Here is a 9,194-nt window from a genome sequence, read left to right on the forward strand (position 1 = left end):
AAGAAATTTTATCTCTAGTTTGAAAGTTGTTGATTCCATCTCAAGACCGATCACCATCTATTGTGATAACAGTGAGCAGTATTCTTTTCAAAGAATAATAAAAGTTCTGGTGGATCAAAACATATTGACATCAAATATTTGGTTGTTAGAGACAGAGTCAAAGAAGGGCAGACGAAAATAGAGCATATCAACACAGAGGCAATGGTTGCAGATCCCTTGACTAAGGGATTCTCTCCAAAAGTCTTTAAGACACATGTTACTAATATGAGTATTGTGGAAACATTTGATATTTTTGGTTAGTGGGAGTTATTTATGTAAAGAACTACGTTTTGGACTTGATCCCTTGCGGGGTACGTAGGCAACCCATATGTTTTCGGGTACAGCCCCTTCTGATAATAAAATAATTTTTCCCCTATCCATGAACTATTTTAAGCATGCATTTGACTTGTATCTTTTTATATTATTGGCATCTTGAAATATAACGTATAAAGACATAAGATGAGTCTCTTTTAGAGACATGTGGCTTCATTTTGATTCGAAGCATTATGAGGACCGATATGAGTTAGCACAGTTTTTGATCACATTTGGTGCTAAGTTCATACCACATACTACCACATTGGTTGGAGGATGGGGATCCATGTCGATAAGGATGTTGACATTTATAGCTGTGGAATGGTCTTACATCTCTTAAATTGGTGTAATGACTTCCATGTTCGGTGTTAATATTCTTGTTGGATCGGATCATGTTACGTAAGGTGTCATCATTGGAGCTATTTTTTTGTGGCCACCTATGTAATCTAACCCGGGTGTTAAAACTTTGTTATGGCAATCAAATGTTAGCCCAAGTGGGAGAATGTTGGAATAATTAATAATTCCATATGTGGGCTTCACATTTGATTGCAAAATTTTACGGGTTAGATATATGACTCATAATGATATTTGTGTTTGGGCCAAATTTATTAAGTGATCAATTGGGCCTTTTACACCTTACGGGTTGTAATTAATTTGATGTGATAATTTAAAGTATGTGGGTCGAAATAAACCCTAATTAGAATTCTAGTCGTAATGGGACGGCTCAAATTATTTTCTATATATAAAGGTTAGGTCCCCTCTCCTCTCCATATATTTTATTGGCTTGCCCCATTGATAGCTATTACTTTGTGAGGAGCAAGGAGGGGAAGATCTTGACCGCTATTATAACTATTATTCATATCAACAATGGCTTCCGCATGTACGAATTCGTTTCTATTAATTTATTGGATTGTGATTATCGATTCTTAATATGATTAAAAGCTAAAGATTTACATAATGTACCTGACAATATTGAATATGACGTAATTATCCAACGTTACCAAAATATGAGAATATGTAGAGAATATTTGTAATAAGATACTAATTGCTTTTATATTTTTCACAACTTTTTTGCAAGTTTGATTGTATCCCTCATTTCAAGATGTATGCATACGCCAGTGAGTATATCTGTCATCCCGATTGTCTATTGAAATCATGATGCAAATATAGTGGTTGAAGCAGGTTCGGAAACATCAAGAGGAAATAAATGAACATGAAGCCCTAGAATTTTCAGTAGTTCTGTTGCTTCAGTCCCTCACTATTGTCGCACCACCGTTGGCCATTTTACAAGCTCAAAGTCGGTACCTTTGTTTGCTCCAGTAACCACTACCACTCTCACCTTAGACCACCACCTACATTAACATCAACTTGAAGTTGTAAAGTGATGAATACACAAATTGACAAAGGTGTCGTCGTATTATATTTGGTGAATGTGTAATACTAAATAATATTGTGCAGAACAATAAATAAGATTTTAATTGGTTAGTGTGACCACGTTGAGAAGCAAACTTAATTTTGGATTAAGTAATATGGGCTTAAGAATTTCGCTCATAGGCCCAATTCAATTAAAAAGCTCAGAAGCCTAGCATTTCTAGAAATTTTTTCTAGAATGTCTGTATAAATATCTAACCAAAAGATGAGGTGATAAATGTGGTAACGTGTCAAATAGATTATGAGGCTTTAGAAACTCTATTGAGAATATTCTAAGAAAATATTTAGTCCAAATATATGGTCAAAACTCTCATGTAAATATGTGGCTTATGAGTTTCTAAAAAAATTTGTGGTCTAGAAATTTCATGTAAACCCTATATAAAGGGTTAGAGTCCTATCATTTTGTAACAAGTCAAGTGTATAAGTTTTGAAATTGAGAAATACGAGTTTTCTTTTTTTTCATTTACTTCTTCTTATTAGTGTTGTCCCCCTGGGCCGGATCTACTTCATCGACTGTGTGCTTGACACCCGATCCTTCCCAACTCTGGTCGCCTGTAGCTAATGTTTTCCGACTAGCATCTCGTAAGCACCTTCGTGCTGAGCCGTCAGAGCACAAACCAATCCAAGTTAGTAAACCTCTCTTTCTTCCAACAGACCGTAGTCCCCTTGTCGTTGTTAAGCTTTTTCGAGCACAAAAGGGCCCATTGAGACCATTTCATCCTAACAATTACGAGAGAGAGAGAGAGAGAGAGAGAGAGAACCTTGTAGGAAGATGAGTAACGAGAATGATCTCTGATTCTCGAACCTTGTAGGAAGACAAGGAGTACAAGAATGGTCTCTGATTCTATCAATGCCATTTAAGGATATTAAGCAACTTTGGCTATAGGGTAACTGGAAGAATGAAAATATGCACAAATATATGTCTTGTTTTGTATTCGATTAGTCTCGAAACATATGGACAGAATAGTAGACGAGATTTTAGTTTCTTTTCGATATTGTCTAGTAAGTCATCCATGAAACTAAACAAGCCGTCATAATTTGTGATTTGGACCCAATAGGTGAAAAAAAAAATGAAGAAAAAGATTGGTTGAAATTCTTAGCTATATATAATATTATAGAATAATGTTATTAATTTCCATTTTTTTAAGGTTCCTTTTCACTAACTCTTCTTGTAACTACTGTATAAAAAGTGCAATGTTATCACTACTGTAAAAAAAACAGTAGATTCTTCCATTTTTACATACTGTAGCAATTTTTTTTCATCTTTCGAGCGAAAACGACGCCGTCTGCAAACAAAAAAAACTTGCAGGCTACAGTGATGTACCCACTTGTCCTCAATTTAGGTGCATCTTTCTTTTTTTTTTCTCCATTTTCACACACAACTGCTTGTTCTCTCTATTTTACCACGCAAATTAGCCCTAACTCCTCTTTCTCTCTGAGTTTCACTATGGAGTGAACTATGATTGTTTGTTGTATATTTTGTATGGATTGATTGAGGTCTGATTATTCTGAATTTTAGTTCTTATTCTTGTTTTTATTGAAATTTGTGAACGTTCTACAACTCAATTTCATTTAACGGAGTTTGATTGATTTTTTTCTTGCGTTTTGTGTGAATTGGTTTCATTTCGAATTTTGCTGTTAATATTTTCTTCATTTTTTTTATGCAATGGATCCGTATCAAAATATAAAAAAATAAAATGAAATATACGCACATGGTGGTTTCTATATAAGTGAATATAAAACAAATGTTTTGGTGAAACAATGTATCTATTTGCTTAATGTGTGTGCAAATTTCTTATGAACATTCTATTTCAATTAAGAAGTTCCAATGAAAGAATGGTGTTGTATTGTTTAATATTTAGATATTTGGGAATCATTGAAATGTAGATGAAATAGGTTGGTCAATAAGAGAGTAAATAGAATTTGGTGTAGAAATAGCAGAATAGATTAACATAGGTTGTAGAAATGGACAATAAATTACCCAAAAAGCCTGATCTTACTCTTCCCAAAAACAAAAGTGAGGAGAAAAAAATTATTGAACATCGACGTGGGTGACTATTTGATTTAACACGTTTCACACATTATTTGATTGCACTCAAAAAGTTACGATTGAAAATGTGATTAATATGTCTATCATTTATCTACATTTCTACTCATGTGAAGGATTTATGTAATCTCAGTACATATAAAAAAATTGACATATATTTTATGTATTTATTTTAGGAATTACGTCTATTAAAAAAACTAAATTGATTAAATGAAATTAAATTGTTGTACTAAGAACCAGTGAAGGAAAAGGAAAAAAAATTAAATTTGTGCCTCCATAATTACGGAGGTATTTGGCTCAAAAATGTTGAGCCTCCGTAATTAAGGAGGCTCAAAGAAAGAAAAAGAGAGGAACTCACTCCTAGGCCACGGGATCTTGGGATACCTACTGTTTTAGACTTTTGGGATTTCTAGGTTCTAACTTCTTCTTTATCTTGAATTATTTATTTATTGTACAATAATACATTTATATCTACTATAATTTGTTGAAGGATGTACTGCTATGGTGCTAGCTGTTTTTGCTTGGAATGCTTTTACTGTCCGGTGGAGTATTTCTTTGATTAACTATGGCTTGAATTCTCATTATTAATGAATTTTATTGATTTTACAACTTTTTGTAGAAAAATGACATTTTGTGGAAGAAATACGAGTGATCGATTCGTATAACTGATTAGTTCCTTGCCAATAATTTCATCTTCCCATATACTTTCAAACATACTCAATACATACGCAAACCAAACCATAATTCATGCACAGCTCGTGCATCGCACATGGCATAGACTAGTAGTATATAATGTAGTGTATTTCATCAACAAAACCTAATTTTGGAGGTTTTTATAATCGGTTTCTTCCTCTCTTAATTCTTTTCCTTTGTTTGATTTATCAAATTGGTCTGTATTGTTTATAGAAATATGAAAAAAAAAATTGCATCTTGTGACATGAATTATACACTGCTCTAAATTAATCTTATGCTATTTTAATGATATCCATTTCTTGATTTTAGGTTTGAAGTCACGTCATGTTTGGGCTATTCTCTGCTATGGGAAAAAAGAATCAAAAGATGTTTCATTCTGTCTACTGGATACCTATTACTACATACAAATTTCCTCTACTTATGAAACAAAGGTTTTTGCGGGATAATTTCTAGCATATATATGTTTCTTAGCGACATGTTTGAAATTCGTTCATGGGTTTTTAAATATTCTTCTGATTTTTTGTTACTTTTAAATTATTTAATTGTATAACTATTATAAATTTTCTATTTAGTCCACCTCTTAAAAAAGAAAAGAATGTAATTCAGAATATTTAATATCATTGTAATACTATATTAATACATAACTTCTAGCTTGAGCACGTCAATTTGTTCTCGTGGAGACATTAGTGCAAATCTTTTGTACCATTCCGAAAAAACACAGCTTGTAGTCCGAGTAAACAAAGAAAATGAAGAGTAACGTAATCTCAAATATTTAAATCGTAGAAGATATGTACTGAACTTTTAAAAAATGTACAAGGACATTTGGACGATTTCATCCAAAAATTCGTTAGTATGAAGTTGATCAAAAGTATACTATTTGACCATCATATGAAAGAGTATAATGGTAACTCGATGGTTTTCAACTTAAGACTATTAAATAATAATAAAAAGAGATAATAAATAAAATTTTTGATCCTCCTCACCCACGCCACTCCACAACATAATCATCTTCACCTCCCAATAAAATAGCACGACTGCCAACCATCACCACCTCGATTTCAGTCGCTCTTATCAACTATTTACCACTGCCAACCATCACCACCGTGATAAATGTTGCAATTTCCAAATTCGAAAATATACAATGTTTGTAAATAAAGATATATTTTTCTCTATAATTATTTATTTTTATTAATAGCTAAGATAAAATATTGTACGTGATTTGATATAATTCCATTGTAATGAATTTATTTTAAATGAGAAATCCTAGAAGATTTCCTGATCTTCTGAGATATATAATTGTAAGTTGTTAAAGTCATGTAATGATTTTGTAATAAATGAAATGGTGAAAAATCACAATTTACTCAATAGAATGGGAATGTAAATGTCGAGAAAAAATAACGGTTACCAAATTGACGGAGCAATCCAAATGGATCGAAGGATGCTTGTCTGTGGAGGATGGGGAGGCAGTGGCATTGGAGATTGAGTTGAGCAATCTTTGAGGGTCATTCAGAGTTCATGAGCTGGTTTTTGATTTGCACCAAATGAAATTATTGAATTGTTACAACTTACAAAGATGTAAATTATGTGTGGCTTTTTGGTGCCTATCCTTTTGACAGTTTTTTATTGGTGCAAAAACTGTATTATTTTTTAAACAGATCGATGACATAACGTCATGTGACATTCTGACCCTGTTTGGGAGGGATTTTGATAATTGATTTTTTGATCGTTAGAAGAAAAGTAGGGTAAGTCAAAAATTACGGCTGAAATAATGAAATAACGGTCAAAAAATCAATTTTTTGAGGTAAAAAATCCCTCCCAAACAAACCCTCTATAAACAAATTGATGACTGCGACATTTTGACATTTTATCAAGGTGTAGAATTTTTCTGTTTAAGTAGCATGGTCCAAATTATGTATGGTGTCGCTCTAGAAATGGGAAAACTGCAAACTTTAATGGATGTGTTGTATAAAATAAAAGTAATTTATATTGATAAATTACTTTATAAGTAAATTAAATAACCAAAAACACAACCATTTGGTTGTGGACCACGAGAGTTATTTCTTTCAAAGTCTATGTACTCTGCATTTGGTATGTACCAGAATTTCATATTTTTATTAGATTCAATCTGAAATTTTATGTTCCTATAATAAATATGAATACTCTTCTCACCTTCAAACTTACAACTTGAAAAATTGAAATTCAAATATTGAGACGAGTTTACAAAGATTTCTCATAATATTTCAAATAAATTCAAAATATCAATTATCAACATATTCCCTCCAGATAGAGGTCAAGAGATAAAAATGATCCTCTTATTATCATCAAAATTGATCAAGTCTAATTCACGAAACTAACTCGAGTCTCTATTGGTTTCAACATGCACAAGTACAACGGAGAAAAACACACCTTGTTCACACTTCAATCAAAGATCAATTTGTGGTGTATTCTTCTGCAGAAGGCATAGATTCACGGTTCAGGCTGCATTTTCTCACATTCTTCCCGAATGGACTGGAAAAGAACAGTAGATAAGTAACGCTCCCCAAAGCTTGGAAAAACAACCTGCAAAAATACGTAATCTAAAATGAGTCGAATTGGAAAACATTTGAGATATTGGCATTCTAGGCCATTAACGTCTAATAAAACGAGCTTCCCTTTAAAGTTTAGCCTGTTAAGAAAAAGACTGGTCTGTTCAAGCAATGAAACATAAAATTTTATTGAAGCACTGTAATTGTCGCCCTTGCCAAAATAACAGGGAACTAACAGGGAACTCTAACAAGATAAAACAAGATAACTGACAAAAGTCGAATATCAATTCCTACCCCTCTACGAAAATGGTAGGAAGATGAGAAAACAAAGCTAAGGCAAGCCTAAAAATAAAATAAAAAACTGTACATCATTTCTGGCGCCCTAATACCCACTTCGAGAAGTTAGCTAACATAAGTGACAAACTAATAATCTTTCACGTAGTATTGATGAACATATGTCAACACTTACTCAGTGATGGTAGTTTGAAATCACAGTTGAATTGCTGAATTTAACTATCTGAGATACTAGAATCATTGACACTGGAGCAACCCCATTCAGGCAACAAAATATCCCATGATGGAAATAGAAAAAAAGGTTATTGCGGAAGAACTAAAATTTTAATATACTGAGTACAATTACATAGAGTCTATTCATCCCGAACATAATTATGCAGCTGCAGATACTAAACAAAGCAAAATATTAGGTAGTTCTATTCAAGACAAACGAAGTTTGCTCCAAAACTCATAAGTAGAATGTACCTAAAATGAGAGAAAGTGAACTACACTAAGGCCATTTCAATTTTATATACCACTACCACTAAATTGAGAATAAGAAGTTAAATGCTTGGATTTTCCGTAACTTAAACCTTCAGTTTGTCTGCGAAACACGTATTTCAAATGAATCCATTTTATGCCAAAATCAATATATTCATGTAACAACCTTGTGTATCTCAGATATTATGGTTTAGAAAGTTTGAGATTGCCAAAAAATATGGCAACATATACATATATGTTTAAACCACTCAAAGTTCCATGGGAATAGAACATCAACTTGACCAATATGAAGCATCACGTCCTGAGCATTAATCAACATACCGTAATAAGCTTTCCTGCATTTTCAGGTCTCTTTCCAACCTTAATGGCAGCGAGAGCAGCTGCTCCAGACGAAATGCCAACCTGGTAAGGAGTAAAAGGAAGCAGAAATATTTCATATGGTATACCATGCTATAAAATATGTAATTTATGTATATACACCATAACTAAAAAGGAGATTGCATAAGGGGATTTTCGATAAGGAAGGATGAAATCAATGATGCAACCTATAATATACAGTTCTGAACACGTAAATTTGGAAAAGAAAGCAGTTTAAGAAAAGATTCATTAGCTTTAAAATTCATCGAGATAAAGATAGGTTAACATGGATAACTGAAATTAAACTGACATCAAAATTTATCTAGCATGGCTATGGAAAGTAATGTCTAATCTATGCTACATGTAGAGGTACAGATGGTGTTTCCCATAGCTACTCGTAGGTAAAAGTGCTATGATGTTTCAGCATTTTAATTTTCTCATGCTGGAAATACCATTGCTTATCCTACTAAATTGACTGCCAATATTATGCACGTTGTCACGACCCGCTCGATCTTGGCACAAGAAGATCGAGAAATTTAAAATGTTGACGAGTTAGGGCTAACCGGAATATTCTAGACTCCCACAAGTGCATGAAGATTGCTAGAATATGGTGGGACATTCTAGAAACTACAAGCCCCTCACTTGGTGGATTAATCTAGATCATCCTAATTTAGTCCATAGATATTTTAATGTAGATATTTGTATAGATAATTCTAGAGGTGTAATTTAGACCGTTGGATAGAAAAGATCCTAGCCATCCATTTGAGGAGGCTACCACTATAAATAGCTTGGTAGGATTCATTTGAAGAATCAAGAGAGTGAAATTGTAAAGAGTATTCCTTATTCAATACAAAGTCTTCTTTGTAAGCTCTTGTGTTCCTTCTTTGTCCCTTTCTTAAAGTGTTCTACTTAGTCCCTTTCTAAGACATCAATGCCAATCGGGAGGCTGACTTAGTGTAATAACCGCGGGGGCGGAGGCCGCACGGTTCTTGAAGGAAATTAGCAAGTCCGTGACA

The sequence above is a fragment of the Olea europaea genome, chromosome 22 (assembly GCF_002742605.1).
Source record: "Olea europaea var. sylvestris chromosome 22, O_europaea_v1, whole genome shotgun sequence".
NCBI lineage: Eukaryota > Viridiplantae > Streptophyta > Magnoliopsida > Lamiales > Oleaceae > Olea > Olea europaea.